The 25,438-nt window shown below is 45.2% G+C and overlaps 1 long non-coding RNA gene across 1 annotated transcript; it reads left to right on the top strand.

Annotated features, from left to right (window-relative positions):
* The first annotated feature begins 2,742 nt into the window (after nucleotides 1-2,742).
* On the top strand, nucleotides 2,743-10,421 carry LOC311119516. The gene is made up of 4 exons (XR_014611991.1): nucleotides 2,743-2,820; nucleotides 9,871-9,951; nucleotides 10,110-10,182; nucleotides 10,371-10,421. It is a non-coding gene; the product is annotated as an uncharacterized lncRNA (long non-coding RNA).
* The last annotated feature ends 15,017 nt before the right edge of the window (nucleotides 10,422-25,438 follow it).

The following is a 25,438-nucleotide window of genomic DNA, read 5'->3' as shown; positions in this document are numbered from 1 at the left end:
ATACCAAAACCCTGGACAAACTAAGGAAGCTGTTCACCTCCCACCATCTCACTGAGGGAAAAAATACTCCTGTGCAAATCGAGCTTTCTGCAACTGGACTACTTGTAACTGAGGCCACTGTGCAGGAATCTCCTGTAACTGAGGCCACTTTGGCAGTGTCTCCTGTACAGAAGACAGACAGTAAGACCCCTTCTAAGTCCTCAGCCTCAGCCTACCAGCTCACCCTCGACACCTGCACTAAAGGGGTAATCAAACAGGTGATCTCGGTGCTGAGGGTGGACACTTCAAAGGAAAACTGCTCCGCTTCCGTTGGGGAGAGCACGTCAAATTCATCCTTCGACTTCAACCAGAAGTTGGACTCGATAATTTCGAAATTGGAGGACCTCACCATTTCGAGTGATGTGACGTCAGCCGAGATTGCCACACTCACGCGATCTCTTAGTGCAGCCAGCAGAACCTCTAACATTTCTATCCAGAGCTTTCACAGTGCTGAGTTCCGAGCTAAGGCCAAACACATTGTGAATGAGACCATTCTCAGAGCTGCTAGCAAAGCCAGCCATTCTTTGCTACAGAGCATGCCTAGCACCACCTTCTCACACCATGCGGTTTCTACAGCCGAAGATATAGTAAATATTATCATGCAAGACCTTGAAAGTGTATCCCAGTACACTGTGGACGACGCAGACTCCTTCCCACTAGGAGAGAAAAAGCTGGAGTTCCAGCTCAAACCCAGAGTTGTCTTTGACAACTTATTGGATGCTGCTCAAACCATGTACCACAGAGTAAAGGATAGACTGAACATCTTTTTCTCTTTTCCACCAGTGTCAGTCACCACAGCCAAATATGTGCTGGACTCCACCCCTGTGGAGACACTCAGACGTTCTAAGTCCGCTGACACTGCTCTTGTTGAGGACAGGAGCCGCCCTCCGTCTGTGAGAAGTGAGAAGCCTTTGTCAAAAGTCTGTTTGGCTAAAAGGTCTAAAACCCTTCTGTCTTCGAGTGGCTCTTCAACAGACCACCATGTAATTGACACATGCAGTGAGGATGTCACTCTGCCCACCAGGAGTATGTCAGTTGTGAGCAACAACAGTTTGAAGAGAGCCTCTCCTCTCCACGGCAGTGGATTGAGTGAAAGTTGCAAACCTCTTGTGGCTCTAAAAGACGTAACAGTGGCAGTCAGCCAAGAAGGCTTTAGCAAAACTGCAAAGAAGACGCTCAGCTTGATCCTAAATGTGATCAAGTGTAGAGTGGCCAACTCTGAGAGTTCATCTGTTGGGCAGATTGCAAGTGAGGAGTGTCTGATAGCCACTAACATGTTAGACTCTGTACTGGAGAGCCTTGACCAGTTGCCTGACATGAGCGCTGCCGATGAGATCACAAGGACAGAATCCCATACCTCTATCGCAATGGACGAGACAGGTTCACGGTCAATGCTTGTGAGCCAACAAGAAATAAACATATCTGACACCAATATCATAGTGAAAACTATAATGGACACATTGAAGACGGACGACCCAGAGATGACTTCAGCAGAAGAACATCTGGATAGGCTCCTGTCAGTTGAAGCCCTTCAAGGTGCATCTGGCAACCTGATCGCAAAGGTCCATGGTCTCATTCAGGAGATAACCATAAACCGTCAGCTTCAATCCATGGTTGGCCACAGAAGCCTCTCTCAACCAGCGCTGCCTAAACCAGCCCTGAGGAAGCTGTCAAAGGACGATGCCTCAGAGCTCATTTACAACTTTGCCCAGACTTCTGTTAGGAGACTCCTGGGGCAGTGTATGGGAAGGCCTATGACACCATCAGCTGAAATGGTTTTGGATCAGGTCATCAAGTTGATGACAGACGTGGTGATGGACAGCCTGACTTATGTGTCCAAGTCTACAATGGAGGATGGTAAGTGAAAGTACCTCTTTTCATCTGCATAGGACTTAATTGTAACATGATGCTCAATACATTGCGTTTTATGATGTAAAATTCACTGGTTGTGTCCAAAATGGCACCTTCTTCCATATTTAGTGCACTACTTTTGACCAGACCCTATGGGTCCTGGTCAAAAGTAGTGCACTATAAAGTGAAGAGAATGCCATTTGGGATGCAGTGACTGACTTCAATGGCTGCGTCCTCTTCTCCCAGTTATTGTACACAGGTCAGTCACACTAGCGTGCTCTTCTCACTCAGACACCAGCAATGCCACAAGTGACATCACTCATGGTGTTGTAGCTGACCTTAATGCTACTGAGGAATTCCCTGCCAGGAGCCTTAGCCCGGCTGATGTAAAGGCTGACGGCATGGCCCGCCTTCCCTCTGCCAGAGGGGAAGAGACTAAGAAGAACAGGAAGTGGCGTTTCCTACCGAAAATGCATAAGTTTCCAAAGATCATGATTAAGGTAGGGTGCTCTGTGTTTTGAGATTACCTCTGTAAGGCAGGGCTGAAATTTACCCTACAGATTCACTACACCCCTATTGTCTCTCAGCATTAGAACAATACTGTTGTCATTGTCTTTAGGAGGTTGAGTGAGGACGCTGTAATGCAATCCTAATACACATGGGAGAGAGTCAATGGCTATGTCCCAAATGGCACCCTATTCCCTATATAGTGCACTACTTTTTACCAGCGCTCTATGGGCCCTTTTCAAAAGTAGTGCCTTACGTAGCGAATAGGGTGCCTTTTGGGATGCACACTCTGTATTTTACACAGGCTCAGTTGTCCTGATGTGTTTTGTCAACAGCTGTTCAAGACAAAAGGGGAACCGAAGAGCCACCCTAAACAGGATGCACTGCCTACCAAACGTCTCAGAGAGACTCATATTTCACAGGGTAAGTGATAAGCATCGATAATGTCATATTGATGTATCACCCTATGACAAGCTTGTTAAAACAGTGACAACAGATACAGGCAGACCGACGGACAGACAGGCAGACGGACAGGCAGGCAGACAGACAGACAGGCAGGCAGGCAGGCAGACGGACAGGCAGACAGACAGACAGACAGACAGGCAGACAGACAGACAGACAGGCAGACGGACAGGCAGGCAGACAGACAGACAGACAGGCAGACAGGCAGACAGACGGACAGGCAGACGGACGGGCAGGCAGACAGACAGACAGGCAGGCAGGCAGGCAGACGGACAGGCAGGCAGACGGACAGGCAGGCAGACAGGCAGGCAGGCAGGCAGGCAGACGGACAGGCAGGCAGACGGACAGACACAAACACACACATTCATTTTCTGATTATGAAATGTTCTTATGACAGATGCTGAGTGTGAGGTTCCAGAGGTTCCATCCACTTCCCCTCCCAAGGAGGACCTGACAACCACACCGGCCCCTGCTCCCCAGGAGTCCCAGTCCCGTAAACGCCCACTCATAGTCAGGGTGTTACACGCTCTCTCCAGAGCCATCTCCAAACCATTCAGAGGAGCTTCTGGGAAGAAGAATTAGCCAAATGCCTGATTTTATTAATATTATATTTTAATCAGAGCCTTTATTTAATAAAACATTACTGCATTGATTTCTGTCTATAGTAGTCTTCATGTATGTGCAAGATAACGGTAAAGTACTTCAAACCACATAGTCAAAAGTATTCATAGTGAAGTACCGTTTATGATTATTGATTGTGGAAATACACATAATACAGAAAAGTTGTTGTCACATACAAAGACAGACATAAAGGAGAACTCCGTAGACCAGTCACATTCTCAAGCCATAACTAAATCCATGAATGGATCTCCTATAAGATGACAGGAGAACATTTGTAACACTTTCTATGAATCCAGGCTCTGTCGCAGCCGGCCGCGACCGGGAGACTCATGGGCGGCGCACAATTGGCCCAGCATCGTCCAGGGTAGGGGAGGGAATGGCCGGCAGGGATGTAGCTCAGTTGATAGAGCATGGCGTTTGCAACGCCAGGGGAGTGGGTTTGTTTCCCACGGGGGGCCAGTAAAAAAAAATATATACATATATATATTTATTCACTAACTGTAAGTCGCTCTGGATAAGAGCGTCTGCTAAATGACAAAAAAAAAAAAAAAAAAAAAAAAACCTATATCTATAATGCATACACTCAAGTCATTTACATTTTACATTTTAGTCATTTAGCAGAAGCTCTTATCCAGAGCGACTTACAGTTAGTGAGTGCATAATTTTTAATTTTTTTCATACTGTCATACACTCATAATGACTTAATTGAGTTAAGTGTTAAGTTAAGTGCAGTTATAAACACATAATGAGGGCTTATTATGTATTTCTTGCAATAAAAAAAGAAAAATGCTACTAGTTTATTAAATATTCATGACTGCTATTGCACGGCTCATGTCCACACTTCTGTACAATAGGGGGCAGTAATGCACCATAACGTTGGATGCCAACTGTCTATAAACCCCACTGAAGAAGAAAAAGCTACTCATGTAATGCATGCTGGAAAGCAGACAAAAACTAATGATTTGCAAGAGATCTAAACACGATTTATAAGCTACTGAACAACAAGTCCAAGAAAGCATTGCTAACCGCGTTTGCACTTTGAACAGATTTCTCGACAATAATAATGGAAGATGTGACTGGGGCTCAGCTCATTGCAGAGGCACTAAAAGCTCAGGTGAAGTGTGTGCAATTTATATAAAACAGTGTTATACTGTGTAACCGTGTTGCTAAGAATATATTAGTCGCTGATCATGTCCTTGGCAGTGAGAATGTAGCACTACGAGTTGTGAAAGTGTGCCATAGGTCATTGCACTGGTATAGCTAACTATTAATATTGTTGTAGAAAAACATTTAGATGTTTATGTGGAATAGCATATGTTAACATAGTGAGTTTTTGTCCTGGGTCCGCCTGGGTCCTGCAGTCGGTGAAAAGCAATTGCACTGCCTGCATCTCAGAACTGCGGCTGCCTTGATCTCATGAGGTTATCGTTGCCCGCGTGTGCATGACGTCAGAGAAAGTCGGGATCAAGTCGGACACAAATCTAACCAGCATGCATTGGGCGGTGATCGCTGGTAATCGATTCTGCGCAGACCTGGCTCATCTCAAATGGGCCTCTTGTCTATGATCTGTCGGCATGGTTATACTGGCCTGTGGCCTTCTTGGAGGCCTTGATGATATCGGAGGGGGGCTCCCATTTGAAGCAGGGCTCCAGATTGGCCATCTTTATGGTCATTATTGAGGACAGGGTGCCATCCAATGCTAGGCTGTTTCTTCTCTTGGTTTTGTTCAGTCCCACAACTGAAAACACCCTCTCAGCATCTGCGTTTGCATGGGGCAACACCAGGACAAGCTTGGCGACGGCAGCAAGCCTCTCGAATTCTTTGGCTCCTGTCACCTATGGAAAATGCACCAAAACACAATGGAAAAACATACCTTGATTTTTTATTGATTAATACTGTGAATATACTGTAGGTTGATCCATTAACAAAGTTCAGATAAAAACATGCATAATTTGAAACATGCATGACACATATATGCATGCAACAATTTTAAGCAACAGATGTAGCCAAGCCACACCTGCCAAAAGAAAAGACAAAAAAGGAAAAAAAAATTACATTATGCTTCCGGGTTGCCATTTCAGCCCAGAAGCTTTCCATTTCAGTTTAGTCCTGCAGGGATATCATTGGCATGGTCTGATAATTTAGAAACTCCTCACCCAGAAGGTCATGCTCCTCTGGCCAATGGTATGGGAGGAGATGGGGAAACCTATTTATGAAAGTAGAGTTACAAGTTGTTACGTTTTAGGTATATAGTCATCAACCAGCAGCAGTTCATACACATCTTTGAGGAGAATAAGAATATCTCATGTGCAGTTTAGGAGTGAACACACCTCATCATAAAACACAGGGTATTTTAGCTAAGATGAAAGACAATAATTAGAGAAAAAAAACGAACCTTTCAACAAAGTACAGGACATCTTCGATGTCACTTTCAGCCCTCTGCCGTACATCTACAAATTGTGCGTGCTTGATCAGTGGCTCTTCCAGTGGCAGCTTCTTCAAGTGCATAGTCCACAGCACTTGTCAGGAAACACAACACAGCTTCATGGAATGAATCCACCTGCTGTGGTGTGATGTCACCCTCGTCGAGTAATCTGTTAATTTTAGCCCTGGTTGTGAACCCAATACAGCATATCGGTATAATGTACAAGGCTAAATATCACATATCACAGTGTTTGATCATAATAATAGTCAAATACTAACCTGGTAAATGGTTTGCCTTTTCTTCAAAGGCAATTTCACAAGGCTCCTCATGGCACTGCAGAGCTGCTGGAACCATAAACTTGGAACATAGCTTGCGTACGAATTTCACCATCTATAACAGACATTTACAAAAATAGTAGGTGAAACCTGTTTTAGAGGACCCCTGCAGATATCAGCAAGAAACACAGAATGAAAAAAAACTGCAAAATCCAATCCCACCTCATCATGTAACAAAAATATTGATGACTGCTCTCTCTGAAGCAGCAAGTTGAAAGAAGTGAAAGTTGGTACGGTGGCTTGGAAGAACAGCAGGTACACTTCTGTCATGGGGACAGTGAATGTCTGCACAAGTCTCTTGAACCTGGCCTGATTTTCATCTTGAATCAATCAATAAATAACACAAAACAAGAGGTTGTCATTAATACAAGTATGTGACTAACAATCCATGTAGTTGCTGCATAATGAAATAGAAAATTGATGACCATACTAGCATATTTGTAGTAGCTGGCCAGAGGTTCATACAGCCTCAGGATCCTGGTCACACAACGTTCAAGGCTTAGCCAACGGACCGAGATATGCAGGAGGACCTCCATGTACTCCGCTTCATGGAGCTCACAAAACTCTGTTTTAGACATTAAATCCATATCATATATTTTCTACAGCTCAGCATTTCAGTATTACACTTAATAGTATCAAACATGCATACCTGACAGGTATCCTTTCCGATTTGTGCTACCCTTGAACCAGTAACCGATGTCCACTACCATATCCTCAAAATCAAAACCGGACACCTGCAATGCATAAATCAATCGTAACGCATTCAGTCAATGCACGTAATTAGGATACAAATAAAAAGTTACATGTAAAGATAAATCAGGCCTTAACTCACTTTAAAACATCTTTAAAAAATCCCACTCCTGCAGCTTTGGCGGTGTTATGTGCCACATGACAAGGATAACCATGAATATAGGTGTTGGGATGCTTCTGGAGCACCCTAGAGGCAATGGGATTACGTGGTCCAATGTTCACAGCTGCATTGTAAACTGAGAGACCAATGCAGTTCTCCCAAGGGATGCCATGCTCCTCTATGGTGGAGTTCATTTTGGCGAAGATCTCACTTGCTGGCCCACATCTCCTCCCACTTGTTGTGCACATATTTAAGAACTGGTGGACAACTTTGCTGCCCATGAAGACCCGGACAGTAAGCGGGTTCATCTTTCCCACTCCTATAATGACAAGTTAGAATCATACAGATGTTCATGTTATTAGATGTTTAAAAATACACAAAGCACATGTTTTGCAGATGAGAAAAATCTCAAATAGTTTGTGAAATACCAGTGTCATTCGACCCATCCGTAACAAGGGTATACAGGGCTTTTTTCATCTCCTTCACAAGCTCCTGTGTGAAATATGGTGCGAGTGCTTCATTGGTAATGCAGGATGACTTAGTCCTGGCACACCTGTACTCCTGCGCTGTCTTCGAATCTCCGAAACATTCTTTTAGGAGAGGCCCCAGGTGGTCCGCAAAGGCTAGGGGGACGTTGTGAACTACCAACCCAGCTGTCATTTTGACCTCAGCCCTTGTCTGTAAGAAATTAAAAATTATTAATCCTCCCAAAAGACCATAGTTTATTTAAAATAGACGCCTGCGATAATAGGGCACAGGTAAAAAACACATTCAGCAACTAAGATCTCAAATTAAGAAAACTGGACTGTACTACACTGAAATACAAACCACAAATTAGTCAAAACTATCAACCATGACTTTACCGTGATCAACTAGAACACAAAACTCTTGACTGAACCTTGACAGAATCATTACACATATCATACCTTAACCTCTTGTGCAGACATACCCCCAACAGATGGAACGGCCATTGCATATTGGGATATTGTGGCTGTGGACAGGAGAGCTCGTTGCTTATCTTGGTGGCCTTTTGCTTTTTATATGGCGCACTACATCTGTCACACCCTGGTGGCAACATGAGTTTTCAATACGGCAGACTGCACACCAGTAGTGCATGTTGAGGCTCCCTCTGGTAATAAATGGCCATGAAGAGGTCCACTCATTTTTGAAAATGGATCTATATGTTGCTGCTCCAGCCAGAGCACGACTCTTCTGGCCCTGCTGTTGGATTGGGGGGGTCTCTTCTTTCTGTCCCTCTGTGTCTTCTTCCATCTGCCCTGTTGGTTGTTCTATTTGTCCTGTCTGTTGCTCCTCTGCATGTGCGTCAATCTGTCCTGTCTGTTGCTCCTCTGCTTGTTTGTCAGTCTGTCCTGTCTCCTGCTCTCTCTGTCCTTTGTGTTGCTCCTCTGTCTGTTGTCCTGTCGTTTCTATCAATCGTTCTGGCTGTTCTGTCAGTGTGTTTGTCTGTCTTTTCTCACTTGGCTGGTTCTTTAAATAAAATAAAAGGTTTCGCTTTTGTCCTGGCAAAGGTCTCTTACGGGACATCTTTGAAACCTTAAACAATTAAAATGGTCATGTTGGTTTAATAACTCTACTCTCAGTTACAAAAACATACCTACTTCTATTGCACACATTTCCTGTATTTATGTTAAATTCTTTGGAATACATCTTACCTGTTCGAAATCAGCTGAGTTTACATTCACCACACTAAATCATGTTCACACGCACAAACAAATAATTTATTTCAAGATTTAAAGTTTAAGAGAGTGAGTATTCAATTGGACGACATTTCATTGTTACATACCTAGTCTCAGCTCAGCTTCTTATCAGACTTCTTCAGGGCGGCAGGTAGCTTAGTGGGTAAGAGCGTTGTGCCAGTAACCGAAAGGTTGCTGGTTCTAATCCCCGAGCCGACTAGGTGAAAAATCTGTCGATGTGCCCTTGAGCAAGGCACTTAACCCTAATTGCTCCTGTAAGTCGCTCTGGATAAGAGCGTCTGCTAAATGCCAAAAAAAAAAAAAGGTAGTGACCTGCTCATCTTATGTTGACTTTCACGGCAATGGTATCTCTTCTTCTGTCGCTAACTTCGGGGTGCAGCACATATGGTTCATTGGCGCTCATCTACCGTCGGGGAGTTTGAAAAAACGAACGAACGAGTCTCTGCCGATTTTTTTTGCTTGAGAAATTGGATGTGTGGCGTGAGTGCGTGTGAAAACAGGCAAAAACGTGTGTCACACGGCGAAAGCGTGAGAGTTGGCAGCTCTGTGTTAACACCCTTGTTGATGCATGCCAATGTGTGTGTCAATGCAAAGAAAATCTAAACTACATTGTAACAATTCATATACAATTCAGAATGAAAATGTATGCACTCACTAACTGTAAGTCGCTCTGGATAAGAGCGTCTGCTAAATGACTAAAAATGTTTTAAAAAATGTAAATATACTGTATCTACATGTATCTCTCTACAGAATGTAGAATATATGTTTGGAATAGTTGGTGTTCCAGTCATTGAAGTAGCTATGGCAGCTCAAGCCTCAGGAATCAAGTATGTGGGAATGCGCAATGAACAAGCCCTAAGCCACCTTTTTATTACTAAACCAGCTCTCCCCAAATCATGTGATATTAACTACCCTTACATAGACTACAGGAGCGTGTAGTGTGTGAGGGTCAGTTTCATAGCTTTTTTGCATTGCTAATTATGTCTGCCTGTCTGTCTGACCCTTTGTGTGTCTGTCTGCCTGTCTTCCTGTCTGTCCCTCTGTCTGTCTGTTCCTCTCCAGTCCAGGTGCATGTCTGGTTGTGTCTGGACCGGGACTCATCCATTCACTTGGTGCAATGGCCAATGCTAACATGAACTGCTGGTATGCTAGAACTCCACAAACAGAAGACCCTACTACTCATGTTCAGTGGCCTTTCAAAAGAAGGGATGCTATCCGCACACTGCAAAAAATGATCTGAGGACTCCAAACTATCTCAGCTTGTCAGTTGATGTCATTGTGTGATACCTCTCTCTCTGTAGGCCTGTGATTGTTATTGGAGGCTCCTCTGATCAAAACCAAGAGACCACTGGGGCGTTTCAAGAGTTTCCACAGGTACCGATTCAACCATGACATTTCTGACTATTGAACATTAGGGGATGGTATCCCGGGACACAGATTAAGCCTAGTCATGGCCTAAAAAGCAAACTCAATAGAGAATCTCTGTCTGGGAAACTGGCCCTAGCAGTTTAATTGCTGAAAGAGGAAATCATTTGTTATTTGTGGTCCTCTTTCTCTGTCAGGTGGAGGCATGCAGATTGTACAGTAAGTTCTCTGCTAGGTCTAGCAGTCTGGATATGATCTCCTCAGTGGTAGAGAAGGTATACAGTCTACTCTGACTCCCTCTGTGTAGTCCTCTTCATATCATTTGGTATCACCTGCAATTGTCTGTTTTCTGACCTCTAATTTTCTAGCTTAGCAAGGTACCTTAACTGCTTCATAAGAGCACAGCACAGCCTTAATTGATCTGAATGGAAGGGTGTTTGGTATGTCTAAGGCAGCACGCACTAGCATGTATGGACGTCCAGGTGCTGTATACGTAGACATATCTGGGGACATGGTCAATGCTAAATTGGACAGGAGCAGAGCCAGGTTAGTGGCCATCACTGTCTTTCATCCATTTAATAATAATAATATGCCATTTAGCAGACGCTTTTATCCAAAGCGACTTACAGTCATGCGTGCATACATTTTTTTTGTGTATGGGTGGTCCCGGGGATCGAACCCACTACCTTGGCGTTACAAGCGCCGTGCTCTACCAGCTGAGCTACAGAGGACCACATTTAAAATGTATACTAATGCGTTACTGTTGAATATGTATACCTCTGAATTCACATCACCGTAGTCATTTTTGTTTTATTTTGTTATACCTTTTAACGTCTGAAGTGAACCAGAAATTAAATTACTTAGAAAATATAGCACTATATCAAAATATTCTCATCAGAGAATAGCAATAAGCCTCGATAGACCTTCATGATGTATTTACATATGCAATACAGTTGCTAGGTAACATGTTTAATGTTTGACCTATTATTTATTATTTCCTTTGTCAGAGAGGTGCCCTGTAGTCCACCTCCTCCTGTGAGTATGGCTGACCATATGGCGATCACAGAAGCACTGGCGGTCCTGAAAGGAGCCAAACGGACTTTACTCATCATTGGCAAAGGTAGGCATTGCTTTTTTAATAGCCAGATAATCTGGGGGAAACAGAACTAAAATGTTGCATAATTGCGTCAGATACTTGGTTAAGGTCTGGGGAGATGTTAAGAGAAAGATACTAACGCCACTTGCGAAGTTTCCACCCCCCTAAACGGAAACTCTCTGCAAGTTTCAGGCAAGTTTATGGGCCAAATGTCCCCTCCCCTTCTGAAATTGAAAAGATGCGAGTACCTGCGAAATCGTGATTTGTCCAAATGATTAGTGGTGAAAAATCAGCGTACCGGAACAAAGTTGTCACATCCCAGTCTGTTGACAGACGCTACTTCCAGTTATGTTACGTGCGTCTGTCCAGGAGAGATCAATAGCCAGGTGAGACGCACTGTAACACATATAGCACTGTACCACAGCCGGGGCGGCAAGTAGCTTAGTGGTTAAGAGCGTTGTGCCAGTAACCGAAAGGTCGCTGGTTCTAATCCCCGAGCCGACTAGGTGAAAAATCTGTTGATGTGCCCTTGAGTAAGGCACTTAACCCTAATTGCTCATGTAAGTCGCTCTGGATAAGAGCGTCAGCTAAATGACTAAAATGTAAATGTACCACGGTTCAGTCAAAAATAGGGCCACGTTCAGTCGACAAATGTTGTTGACATGATTTCTCATTCTACCTGTCCGAGAGGCACGTTCGTTCTACATGCTATATTTCTATCTGAACGTTGCACAACGTTTTGCTCAGCTGAATGCATCCCAGTTGTGAAGGCCAGTCTGTTGAAATCCGTGTGTCAGTGCCCTCTGTCTGTGTCCCTCTGCAGGTGCAGCCCATGGAAGAGCAGAGGGGGCTCTGAAGGAGCTGGTGGAGGGGTGTGACCTGCCCTTCCTGCCCACCCCCATGGGTAAAGGGGTGCTGCCTGACGATCACCCCAACTGTGTTGCTGCTGCCCGCTCCAGGTCAGCCTCTCCTTCTCTCAGCTGGCATCATATTCATGTACAGACCATTGACTGTATAAGTAGGACCAAGAATTTCCCTGACCATTTGAACGGACCAGGAAACTCCTGAAATCCCTATCTATAACTAGTCTCTCCTGGCCAGGTCATGTCAATGTAAACTGGTGTCAATCAAACAACTACACACTCCTATAACTAGCCTCTTTTCATTACATTTTGTTTTGTCCCTGCTCTCCTCCTCCTCTCTTCCTATCCTCCTCCTCCTCTCTTCCTATCCTCCTCCTCCTCTCTTCCTCCTCCTCCTCCTCCTCTCTTCCTATCCTCCTCCTCCTCTCTTCCTATCCTCCTCCTCCTCTCTTCCTATCCTCCTCCTCCTCTTCCTATCCTACTGGTTCTATGGTCTTGGTGGGGACTGCAGAGCTCTGCTCCAGTCTGATGTTGTGGTCCTACTTGGTGCCAGACTCAACTGGATCCTGCACTTTGGCCTTCCCCCCAGGTTTGACACCCAAGTAAAGGTCATCCAGCTAGGTCAAAGGTCACCAGTAGGGTTTCTTTTTTTTCCTTCTTTTTTTCGGATTCCAGATTTTCTGCTTATTCCGTTCTGATTTCTGGAATCTTCCAACAGGGATTTCTGGGAATTTTGGGAAAGTAACTGTAATTTTGCAACCCTAGTCACAGGTCATTTCATAGTGAACTACAGTTCATTGTAACCAGGTATAAAGGTATTTGACTCAGTCTATTGGATTTAGTCTATCAATTATATAGCTTCTCTATAAGTCTTTGTGGTCTCTCCAAATAATGTCATGGCTGTCTTAGTGCTGTACAGTACATCTATATTTAAGCAATAAGGCCTGAGGGGGTGTGGTATATGGCCAATATACCACGTCTAGGGGCTGTTCTTAAGCACGATGCAACGCGGAGTGCCTCGATACAGCCCTTAGCTGTGGTATATTGGCCCTATACCACAAACCCCAGAGGTGCCTTATTGCTATTATAAACTGGTTACCAACGTAATTCGAACAGTCAAAATACATTTCAAATCAAATCAAATCAAATTTGATTGGCCACATGCGCCGAAATACAACAGGTGCAGACATTACAGTGAAATGCTTACTTACAGCCCTTAACCAACAGTGCATTTATTTTTAACAAAAAAGTAAAAATAAAACAACAACAAAAAAAGTGTTGAGAAAAAAAGAGCAGAAGTAAAATAAAATAACAGTAGGGAGGCTATATATACAGGGGGGTACCGGTGCAGAGTCAATGTGCGGGGGCACCGGCTAGTTGAGGTAGTTGAAGTAATATGTACATGTGGGTAGAGTTAAAGTGACTATGCATAAATAATTAACAGAGTAGCAGCAGCGTAAAAGGATGGGGTGGGGGGGCAGTGCAAATAGTCCAGGTAGCCATGATTAGCTGTTCAGGAGTCTTAAGGCTTGGCGGTAGAAGCTGTTGAGAAGTCTTTTGGACCTAGACTTGGCACTCCGGTACCGCTTGCCGTGCGGTAGCAGAGAGAACAGTCTATGACTAGGGAGGCTGGAGTCTTTGACAATTTTGAGGGCCTTCCTCTGACACCGCCTGGTATAGAGGTCCTGGATGGCAGGAAACTTGGCCCCAGTGATGTACTGGGCCGTACGCACTACCCTCTGTAGTGCCTTGCGGTCGGAGGCCAAGCAGTTGCCATACCAGGCGGTGATGCAACCAGTCAGGATGCTCTCGATGGTGCAGCTTTATAATTTTTTGAGGATCTGAGGACCCATGCCAAATCTTTTCAATCTCCTGAGGGGGAATAGGCTTTGTCGTGCCCTCTTCACGACTGTCTTGGTGTGTTTGGACCATGATAGTTCGTTGGTGATGTGGACACCAAGGAACTTGAAGCTCTCAACCTGTTCCACTACAGCCCCGTCGATGAGAATGGGGGCGTGCTCAGTCCTCTTTTTTTTCCTGTAGTCCACAATCATCTCCTTTGTCTTGGTCACGTTGAGGGAGAGGTTGTTATCCTAGCACCACACGGCCAGGTCTCTGACCTCCTCCCTCAACGTGACCCATGTTATACGGTCAGATATACCACAGCTTTCAGCCAATCAGCATTCAGGGCTCGAGTCACCCGGTTTATAAAAGGGAACGTGTGTGTGTCAGCCTTAGCATTATGTGGTGGTGCCTGGTTATTTCTGTTGAGTTTAGCTTGAGGTTTGGCCACTCCTCCAGCTGCTGTTACATGTGTCACGCACGGCGCTCTTCCTGTCGTGTCGTTGCTGGTATGTTGTAGTAACGTTCCACATACGTTATTTATGTCAAGGTCAATGTCAAGGTTGATCTGTGTGCTGAGGAGATGGGAACAACGTGCAACCTGCTGCTGCTCTCCTGGGGGACATCAATACTATTGTCAAGCAGGTAACACAACACAGTCCTGGGGGACTGGAGATCCTGGTTTGAATCCAGGCTCTGTCGTAGCCGGCCGCGACCGGGAGACCCATGGGGCGGCGCACAATTGGACCAGCGTCGCCTAGGGTAGTGGAGGGAATGGCCGGCTCAGTTCGTAGAGCATGGTGTTTGCAACGCCAGGGTTGTGGGTTCGATTCCCACGGGGGGTATGAAAAAAAAAAAAGTAACGTATGCACTAACTGTAAGTCGCTCTGGATAAGAGCGTCTGCTAAATGACTTAAACATGTTAAATGTAGAGGGCCCCGTAAACAGTTCCACAAACGTCAGCATGAGTGCTCTGACTGTGGAAGCACTAATCACTGGACCAAAGCTCACTGTCAGATGCACCAGCTGTGCGTCAAGTGCTTTTCTCCGGGCCACATGAGCTTTGACTGTAGTGAGGCTGGGCAGCAACAGAGCCCTGGATGTGGACAGACTGGCAGGTCTCAGGAAAACTAGAAAGCCTCCGTTCTGAGGAGGGCAATGTGGGGCATTCTTATTTTTCCTCCACTGATGATGATATCCAATCTGTTTATTCTTACTTTTGTGAGTCAGTACCCAAGAACAACACAGTCATTTTTCAGAACACAATGAGAATTACTCAGAATGACAGTTTGTTTTACACCACTGTGCTGTACAGGATAAAGTTGAGCTGAAGGGGATGTTAGATAGTGGGTCCATGGCTACTACTCTGCGCGCAGATATTGTACCTCGGTTGAGGGAGGCAGGAGTGGTAGAGGGGAACTTTCTAGCTCCTTCAGACATCATCCTGGTGGGTTGTGGTGGGAACAAACTAGCCCAGTGGGCATGTGTGACTTAAAAATTCAACTTTATGGCTTCTGTTATGTAGTCCCAGTGCTTATTGTTGATGGGCAGGTTGATGAATTCATTGTGGGCACTAATGTGTTGAAGTCTCTGATTAGACAGTTCAAATCAAATGACAGCTACTTTCGGGTGGCGGGTACACCAGGTTCCTCTAGCCAGTGTGATGTCAAATCTGGAGAGATGGAGAGGAGACTCCATCCCAGATAAAGTGGGCACCATTAAGTTGAAGAGAGCAGTAACGCTCCAACCCATGCGTGAGCATCTGGTGTGGGGCCGCCTACCCCCAAAGACAAAACTCTCTGTGGGCAGTACTGTTGTTGTCGAGCCCAGCACGTCTCGCTGTGTGAATCGACACATACTAGTGGGGAGAGTAGTTACGCCTCTGTGGGGGGATGGATGGCTCCCTGTGAAGATTGTGAATCCAACAACATCGCCAGTTACCCTGAGACGAAATGCTAAAGTGGCGGATGTGTACCCTTGCATTGCATTGGAGTATTTTAATGATGTCAAGCAGCAAGCAGCTCATCAGAATGTGGCAAAGGCTCAATGTGACAGATCACATGGCAGTCTGACAGCTAAGAGTTCAGTTGGTGGCAATGTTGAATATGGCAACAGTACACTGAGGAATCTTGGACTTCAAGGCCTGTCTGTTGAGAAGTGTCCAGTTTCACAGTTCTGGAAAGATAAACTTGTCAACTTTAATTGGGAAGTATGACACAGTGTTCTCTAGACATAGCCTAGATTGTGGCGAGGCAAAGGAGTTCTGCCTTCGCATACGGCTGACTGATGACCGCCCATTTCGATGACCTTATCGTAGGCTGTCTCCAGCTCATTACCAAAAACTCTGGGAAACACTGGATGATATGGAGGAAAAGGAAATCGTCAGAAAATCCAGCAGCGAGTATGCCTCACCATTGGTGCTGGTATGGAAAAAGAATGGGGACTTGCGCCTATGTACTGACTTCAGGTGGTTAAATGCCCGCACAGTAAAGGATGCTCATCCCCTGCCTCATCAGGCTGATGTACTGGCCGCGCTGGGAGGTAATGCCTTCTTCAGCACAATGGATTTGACGTCAGGGTATTACAACGTGCCACTGCATGAAGAGGACAAGAAATACACTGCCTTTTCCTCACCCATTTACATTTTACATTTTAGTCATTTAGCAGACGCTAAACCGGGAGACCCATAGGGCGCCGCACAATTGGCCCAGCGTTGTCCAGGGTAGGGGAGGGAATGGCCGGCAGGGATGTTGCTCAGTTGGTAGAGCATGGCGTTTGCAACGCCAGGGTTGTGGGTTCGATTCCCACGGGGGGCCAGTATGAACTCTTAGCTGTCAGACTGCCATGTGATCTGTCACATTGAGCCTTTGCCATCCATCCCCCCACAGAGGCGTAACTACTCTCCCCACTAGTATGTGTCGATTCACACAGCGAGACGTGCTGGGCTCGACAACAACAGTACTGCCCACAGAGAGTTTTGTCTTTGGGGGTAGGCGGCCCCACACCAGAGCGACTTACAGTTAGTGAATACATTTTTTTTAATTTTATTTTTATACTGGCCCCCCGTGGGAAACGAACCCACAACCCTGGCGTTGCAAACGCCATGCTCTATCAACTGAGCTACATCCCTGCCGGCCATTCCCTCCCCTACCCTGGACAACGCTGGGCCAATTGTGCGCCGCCCATGAGTCTCCCTGTCACGGCCGGCTGCGACAGAGCCTGGATGTCTGCACGAGTACAATCGGCCTTTAGGTCTGCACGAGTACAATCGGTTACCTCAGGGCCTCTGCAACAGCCCGGCTACTTTTATGAGAATGATGCTGACCATCTTTGGTGACCAAAACGTTCTAAGTCTCCTTTGTTACTTGGATGATCTGATGGTTTTTGCTAAGACGGAGGAAGAGAGTCTGCAGAGACTTGAGGTGGTTTTTCAGCGGTTGCAGGAGCACAACCTTAAACTGTCTCCGTCTAAGTGCAAGTTTCTGAGGAGGTCTGTAAAGTTTTTGGGCCACATCATTTCTCAGGAGGGTGTAGCCACTGACCCTGCTAAAGTTCAAACCATATTGAATGTGACTGAGAGTGAGATAATGGAAGCTGATGGTGTCACACTGTCTCCTATCAAAATAGGTTATTTCCTTGGTATGGTAGTATACTATCAGCACTACATTGAGAATTGTTCCATGGTTGCTAGGCCATTGTTTCAGCTAACTACAGGTCAGAAGAAGCCTAGGAGAGGCAAGGGTAGGAAGAGGCCTGGTCCCCCTCGCAGGCTCACTGCTGCAGACTGGACTGCCGAATGTCGACTCGCTTTTGAAGCTTTGAAATCAGCACTAGTTGACCAGGAACTGCTGGTTCATCCAGATTTTTCTCAGCCATTTCTACTTTCCGTGGATGCATCTACTAGTGGTTTGGGAGCTGTACTATCACAAGTGCAAGATGGGAAGGACATAGCCAGGCCGATAGCTTTTGCTAGTAAATCTCTTAATCATGCACAATCCAAGTATCCTGCTCACCGGCTGGAATTTCTAGCCATGAAATGGGCCATTCATGATAAATTCAGCCATTGGCTGCGAGGGCATAAGTTTACTGTGTGGACCGACAACAATCCACTCAAATATATTCTTACAAAGCCGAGACGATGCATGCGAGCAGAGATGGGTTGCAAAGCTGGCACCCTTTGAGTGGCGCAGTGGTCTAAGGCACTGCATCGCAGTGCTAGCTGTGCCACTAGAGATTCTGGTTCGAATCCAGGCTCTGTCGTAGCCGGCCGCGACCGGGAGACCCATAGGGCGCCGCACAATTGGCCCAGCGTTGTCCAGGGTAGGGGAGGGAATGGCCGGCAGGGATGTTGCTCAGTTGGTAGAGCATGGCGTTTGCAACGCCAGGGTTGTGGGTTCGATTCCCACGGGGGGCCAGTATGAAAAATAAAAATGATGTATGCACTCACTAACTGTAAGTCGCTCTGGATAAGAGCGTCTGCTAAATGACAAAAAATTTAAAATAAAAATGATATCCAGGACAGTGGGGAGAACAAGTATTTGATACACTGCCGATTTTGCAGGTTTTCCTACTTACAAAGCATGTAGAGGTCTGTAACTTTTATCATACGTACACTTCAACTGTGAGAGACGGAATGTAAAACAAAAATCCAGAAAATCACATTGTATGATTTTTAAGTAATTAATTTGCGTTTTATTGCATGACATAAGTATTTGATACATCAGAAAAGCAGAACTTATTATTTGGTACAGAAACCTTTGTTTGCAATTACAGAGATCATACGTTTCCTGTAGGTCTTGACCAGGTTTGCACACACTGCAGCAGGGATTTTGGCCCGCTCCTCCATACAGACCTTCTCCAGATCCTTCAGGTTTCGGGGCTGAGATCCCCAAAGCCTACAAGAATTCTGATAGTGAAACTCCACTCAGCTGGGATGGTGCTGTGCCTGATGTTGTTAACTTGGTTGAAGATGCTTTGTCAGTCTGGTCTGTGACAATCTACCAGGATTCTGATCAGTCGTCTGACACTACTAGTGTTGAGTCGGAAATTGAAAGTGTGCTGGCTCCGGATATGCTGATCTGTAGTACTCCCCAACCTGAGGTTAGACCTTTGAGCACGGTTGGTGCTGTCCGTGACATTCCTGCTAGGTTTTTGGGTGAGGGTGTTCGGACTAGACTAGGTAGATTTATTAATCCAGTGAATAGGCTAATCCAAACTATGTCTACACAGGAAATGAAACAATTCTTGGTTTCTCAGTGACGGTAGGATATTGCCTACCTTTTCTCTGTTGTGTGTATGTGGTAATCTAAGTGGGTCTTAGAGTGATTTGTGGGTTTGTCTAATATTTTTGACAATTCATGTAACTTTGTGTGTAGTTCATCAGCATAAAATGTATTTGGCATTTTTTGTATAGGGTTGAATAAGGGATTAGCTACCTCTTATTTTTCCTAATCCTTCACGGGATAGCTTTCCAGCTGATCGACCATTTGTGGGTCTAGAATTAAGGGACTACACTGGGTTACTCTGTCGCCCTGTGGGTGTGGAATGTTTTTTTTCTTTCTTTGCTTTGTTACCTTCGAGGTAATGTGTTTTGTTTTGTGTTTATAATATAGTGTAAAACAGTAGGGGTGAATGTAGTAGTGTGATGTTGTTCCCCTAGATTATGCACCAAATTGCACACAAGGACAGTTCAACTAGGCCAGGTCAAGAGGGGATGTTAATAAGTTAATAATAATAATAATAATAATATTAATTCAATGTGGTTTTTATTTAATTACAGCTGCATAGCTAATGTAATTTTTTGGTGTACAAACATTTTTATATATCTATATTGTAAATACACCTAATTGTAAAAGTTTTGTATATTTTGGTTTGGTCCATCGCGGGTTATCTGTATTTATGTACCCTCTTATTGTTGTCTTTTGCCTGACCTTCAACTAGCAAGGTATGTTGTCCTTGGCGCCGTAATTTGTCGATATAAAACTGTGGTAAAGTTACACAAAGTGCTGTTACGCAACTATAGGTTTTGTTACAATGTGGACAATATAAAGATGTATGTTAACAACTTTCACCGAGCTCGCTAATTAGGGTACCTATTGTAACTCGGGAGTATTTGGGGCAGTGTTTGAGTGAGTGTCTATGTGCTCACGCAGGTGCCCGAGAGCTGTGGCTGCACCAAGGGCTAAACTATTGTGTGTTGTCTCTTCGTGTACAGGTATGTCATTTATTTTGTCAGAATTATGTTGTATATCATTTTACTTGTATTGTATAGTGTGTTGTTAGGCACTGAATGTGTGCATGCAGCACCTGTTCTCTTTTGCCTGACCTTCAACTAGCAAGGTGCCCGAGAGCTGTGGCTGCACCAAGAGCTAACATATTGTGTGTTGTCTCTTCGTGTGCAGGTCGAATAAAAATTATCCAACCATCAGAATTCCAGTTGTGGCAGTGTCCTAATTACGTGACCTGCCGACTGGTCAGCTCAAGCCGACCGCCGGAGCTGTGCATGTGGATGAGGTGCACGACCTGCGCATGTGAATTTGTTGATGGCTTACTGTAAGTGAATATATACTGTAAACAGTGAAAGTGAATGTAGCATATTCATTAGATACAGGTATTCGTGCTTATTTGTATGTTTTGGATGAATTTGTTTATTGCATTTTTTGGGGGGGGTATTTGAATGCACTAAATGCACCCGTGTTATGCTGGGGATTTTAGTGTGGGTAGAGGGAGGGGTGTCCTTCCATTTACACCAATTGTACAGTCAGCTCCTGGGAGTAGAGCGTTTGCTAGTCCTGAGTTTGCAAGCACTGGGAGGGGTAGGCTGTTTGTTCCACCTGACCAGGGTATCCCACCTCTGTCTTTTGATGTACCATCATCCACAGTACTCGGTGATAATGGGACGCCTCCGAGTCAGCTTAGTGACCTTATTAAGCAGATTGGTTCAGAGATAGGAGAATCTATCAGAGCGAGTTTACTGCAGCCTGGGGTTTCAAGTCTTTCTCCTGCCCGTCCCCCTCACCAACCCCAGCAGTTTCCCCTGCCTGAGCAGTGTGGGTCAACCTTTATTGATGCGTCCAAGCTGAATCTGGTTGTGAAGTCAGATGTTAGTGCTCCACCTCTTTTTAGGGGTGATGGCTCAGATAAGTACTCTGTCCTGGAGTGGGAGGAGTTAATGGAAGTCTACCTAGAGAAGAGGGGTTACACTGGGTCTGGGAATGAGATGAGGATTCCTAGTCAATGAACTTGTCATAAATCAACATAGGATAGGCCCTCTCCCCCCCCCCCCCCCCCCGGCTGTGTCCCAAATGGCACCCTGTTCCCTTTATAAGTACACTACTTTGGTTCAAAAAGTAGTTCACTATGAAGAGAATAGGGTGCCATTTGGGACGCACACACTGACGCAGCACATGGCTTAGTATTTGGCCCTGGTCTACATTCAAATACCAATGGAATAGGCCTAACAATGCAAACTAAATGCAATCAAGCGCTCCTCCAATACGTGTTTGATTTTGCCTGTGGTCAGCAGCACAGACTGCCGTGTGAACCATCTTTGTCTTTCTATCTGCAGAGTAAAGATGGAAAGACCCCCCTCCACATGACGGCCATCCACGGACGCTTCTCCAGATCTCAAGCCATCATCCAGAATGGTGAGTCGCTGTGAATGCTCTCAACTGAATATATATGAACCAGTAGGCTCTTCAGCATTGTCTTTAGTCTTCAAACCATGATTCACTGGCACAGAGCAATGTTACTTGCAATGTGGTTGAACATGAAGCTTCATGAGGCCTCTAGGGTCAAGTGGTTGACGTGTGTGTGTGTCTGTGTGTGTGTCTGTGTGTGTGTGTGTGTTCTGTAGGTGCTGAGATCGACTGTGAAGAAAATAATGGAAACACACCTCTGCACATCTCTGCTCGCTACGGCCATGAGTTACTCATCAATACACTCATCACGAACGGAGCTGACACAGCCAAGTGAGAACACACACACACACAGTTTCCAGCAATAATGCAACATGCATCTGCAATTCTGTCATTGACCGAATTCCCGCTTGGAGACTATGCTCAACACATTGTGGTGTGTGGGGGGTTGATAGACAGGGCATTGCAGCATTCTGATGTGTTGATCTGCTGTGGGGTTTAATGAGGACTGTGATGTGGTGCTGTTTCCAATCTTAGCTGAATCAACTGTAAGTCACTCTGGATAAGAGTGTCTGCTTAAAGTCTAAAATGTAAAAATGTGTTGCAGGCGAGGCGTCCATGGGATGTTCCCCCTCCACCTGGCTGCTCTCAGTGGGTTCTCTGACTGCTGTCGGAAGCTCCTCTCATCAGGCTTTGATATAGACACCCCTGACGACTTTGGAAGGACCTGTTTACATGCTGCAGCAGCTGTTGGGTGAGTGGACTGGTCCAGGCTTTACACCAAGGAATATTTAGTTCATGAACTGGAAAGCCACCAGAAAGAACAAACACATATTCACACTCTTACATTTCACATGGTTTAGCAGTATTGTTTAGAGTTATTTAAAAAATCGTATAGATCATTAGTGCGGTATCATTTCTGTATAATGTGGTTCCATGCCATGGTGGTATTGACTTGCGCTCTGGTCTAAATTGTCTTTATATCTTCTTGAAAGAGAAGCCTGCAAACTGCTCTTGCTAGTATCACTTTTTATTATTGCTTTTAGTAGCATTATAAAAACAGTGATACTAGCAAGAGCAGTGTACGGGTTTCTCTTTTCTTTCAGGTTCTCATTGTTACCATCCACCTGATAGCTCAGATGAACGAGAGCCTTTCTGACCTTGATATCTTGTTACCATCCACCTGATAGCTCAGATGTACGAGAGCCTTTCTGAACTTGATATCTTGTTACCATCCACCTGATAGCTCAGATGTACGAGAGCCTTTCTGAACTTGATATCTTTTTACCATCCACCTGATAGCTCAGATGTACGAGAGCCTTTCTGAACTTGATATCTTGTTACCATCCACCTGATAGCTCAGATGAACGAGAGCCTTTCTGAACTTGATATCTTGTTACCATCCACCTGATAGCTCAGATGTACGAGAGCCTTTCTGAACTTGATATCTTGTTACCATTCACCTGATAGCTCAGATGTACGAGAGCCTTTCTGAACTTGATATCTTGTTACCAGGAACCTGGACTGTCTGAATCTGCTGCTCAACACAGGGGCAGACTTCAACAGAAAGGACAGCTTCGGAAGGTCTGTCTGTGGCATCAAATAACTTTCATATGTGATCTTTATGATAATGGGGAATATAGTATAGGGGCATATAGGAATTATTATGGGAAAGATTGGGCGGCAGGTAGCCTAGCGGTTAAGAGCGTTGGGTCAGTAACCGAAAGGTTGCTGGTTCAAATCCCCTAGCTGACTAGGTGAAAAATGTGTCTATGTGCACTGCAGCAAGGCACTTAACCCTAATTGCTCCTGTAAGTCGCACTGGATAAGAGTGTCTGCTAAATGACGTAAATGTAAAATGTAAATGTTATACAGCTCCAATAAGCTGTTTCTGTTGTTGATGTTGAATGGTTTCTGTGCGTTCTTCTAGGAGTCCTCTGCATTATGCGGCAGCCAATTGTAACTACCAGTGTCTGTTTGCCTTGGTGGGGTCTGGGGCCAGTGTGAACGATCTGGATAAAAGGGGTTGCACCCCGCTCCACTACGCTGCTGCCTCCGACACAGACGGAAAGTACGTCTCACACCTCTCTTACTGTTGTGTGTGTTGTGGTGCCATGACCTTTCACATTTCACTGTAGTCTGGAGAGTATGTTGTGGTGCCATGACCTTTCACATTTCACTGTAGTCTGGAGAGTATGTTGTGGTGCCATGACCTTTCACATTTCACTGTAGTCTGGAGAGTATGTTGTGGTGCCATGACCTTTCACATTTCACTGTAGTCTGGAGAGTATGTTGTGGTGCCATGACCTTTCACATTTCACTGTAGTCTGGAGAGTATGTTGTGGTGCCATGACCTTTCACATTTCACTGTAGTCTGGAGAGTATGTTGTGGTGCCATGACCTTTCACATTTCACTGTAGTCTGGAGAGTATGTTGTGGTGCCATGACCTTTCACATTTCACTGTAGTCTGGAGAGTATGTTGTGGTGCCATGACCTTTCACATTTCACTGTAGTCTGGAGAGTATGTTGTGGTGCCATGACCTTTCACATTTCACTGTAGTCTGGAGAGTATGTTGTGGTGCCATGACCTTTCACATTTCACTGTAGTCTGGAGAGTATGTTGTGGTGCCATGACCTTTCACATTTCACTGTAGTCTGGAGAGTATGTTGTGGTGCCATGACCTTTCACATTTCACTGTAGTCTGGAGAGTATGTTGTGGTGCCATGACCTTTCACATTTCACTGTAGTCTGGAGAGTATGTTGTGGTGCCATGACCTTTCACATTTCACTGTAGTCTGGAGAGTATGTTGTGGTGCCATGACCTTTCACATTTCACTGTAGTCTGGAGAGTATGTTGTGGTGCCATGACCTTTCACATTTCACTGTAGTCTGGAGAGTGTGTTGTGGTGCCATGACCTTTCACATTTCATTGTAGTCTGGAGAGTATGTTGTGGTGCCATGACCTTTCACATTTCACTGTAGTCTGGAGAGTATGTTGTGGTGCCATGACCTTTCACATTTCACTGTAGTCTGGAGAGTATGTTGTGGTGCCATGACCTTTCACATTTCACTGTAGTCTGGAGAGTATGTTGTGGTGCCATGACCTTTCACATTTCACTGTAGTCTGGAGAGTATGTTGTGGTGCCATGACCTTTCACATTTCACTGTAGTCTGGAGAGTATGTTGTGGTGCCATGACCTTTCACATTTCACTGTAGTCTGGAGAGTATGTTGTGGTGCCATGACCTTTCACATTTCACTGTAGTCTGGAGAGTATGTTGTGGTGCCATGACCTTTCACATTTCACTGTAGTCTGGAGAGTATGTTGTGGTGCCATGACCTTTCACATTTCACTGTAGTCTGGAGAGTATGTTGTGGTGCCATGACCTTTCACATTTCACTGTAGTCTAGAGTATGTTGTTGGTCGTGTTTGAATACATACTAGTGTTAAATCTGCAGTGTGAAAGCTTGGCCACGTCTCCTTTGGGAAAGTGTCTCTGCTTGCTTATCTGTCTGTCTTGATGTTGGTATAATGATTAGTGAACTCTTGACCTCTGACCTCTAGGTGTCTGGAATATTTGCTGCGAAACGACGCTAACCCAGGGATCAGGGACAATCAGGGCTACAACGCAGTCCATTACGCGTCTGCGTACGGACACCGCCTCTGTCTGGAGCTGGTGAGTCAGAACCACAGGGGACTAGACGCCCTGCATTCACAGACCATTTTGTCTGCGTCCCAAATGGCTGTAGGGCCCATAGGGCTCTGGTCAAAAGTAATGCACTATATAGGGAATAGGGTGCCATTTGGGACAGACGTTGATATTCA

This window comes from Coregonus lavaretus, assembly GCF_964263955.1.
Source record: "Coregonus lavaretus genome assembly, contig: HAP1_SCAFFOLD_489, whole genome shotgun sequence".
Lineage (NCBI taxonomy): Eukaryota > Metazoa > Chordata > Actinopteri > Salmoniformes > Salmonidae > Coregonus > Coregonus lavaretus.
This window is presented reverse-complemented; position numbering and strand designations above follow the sequence as displayed.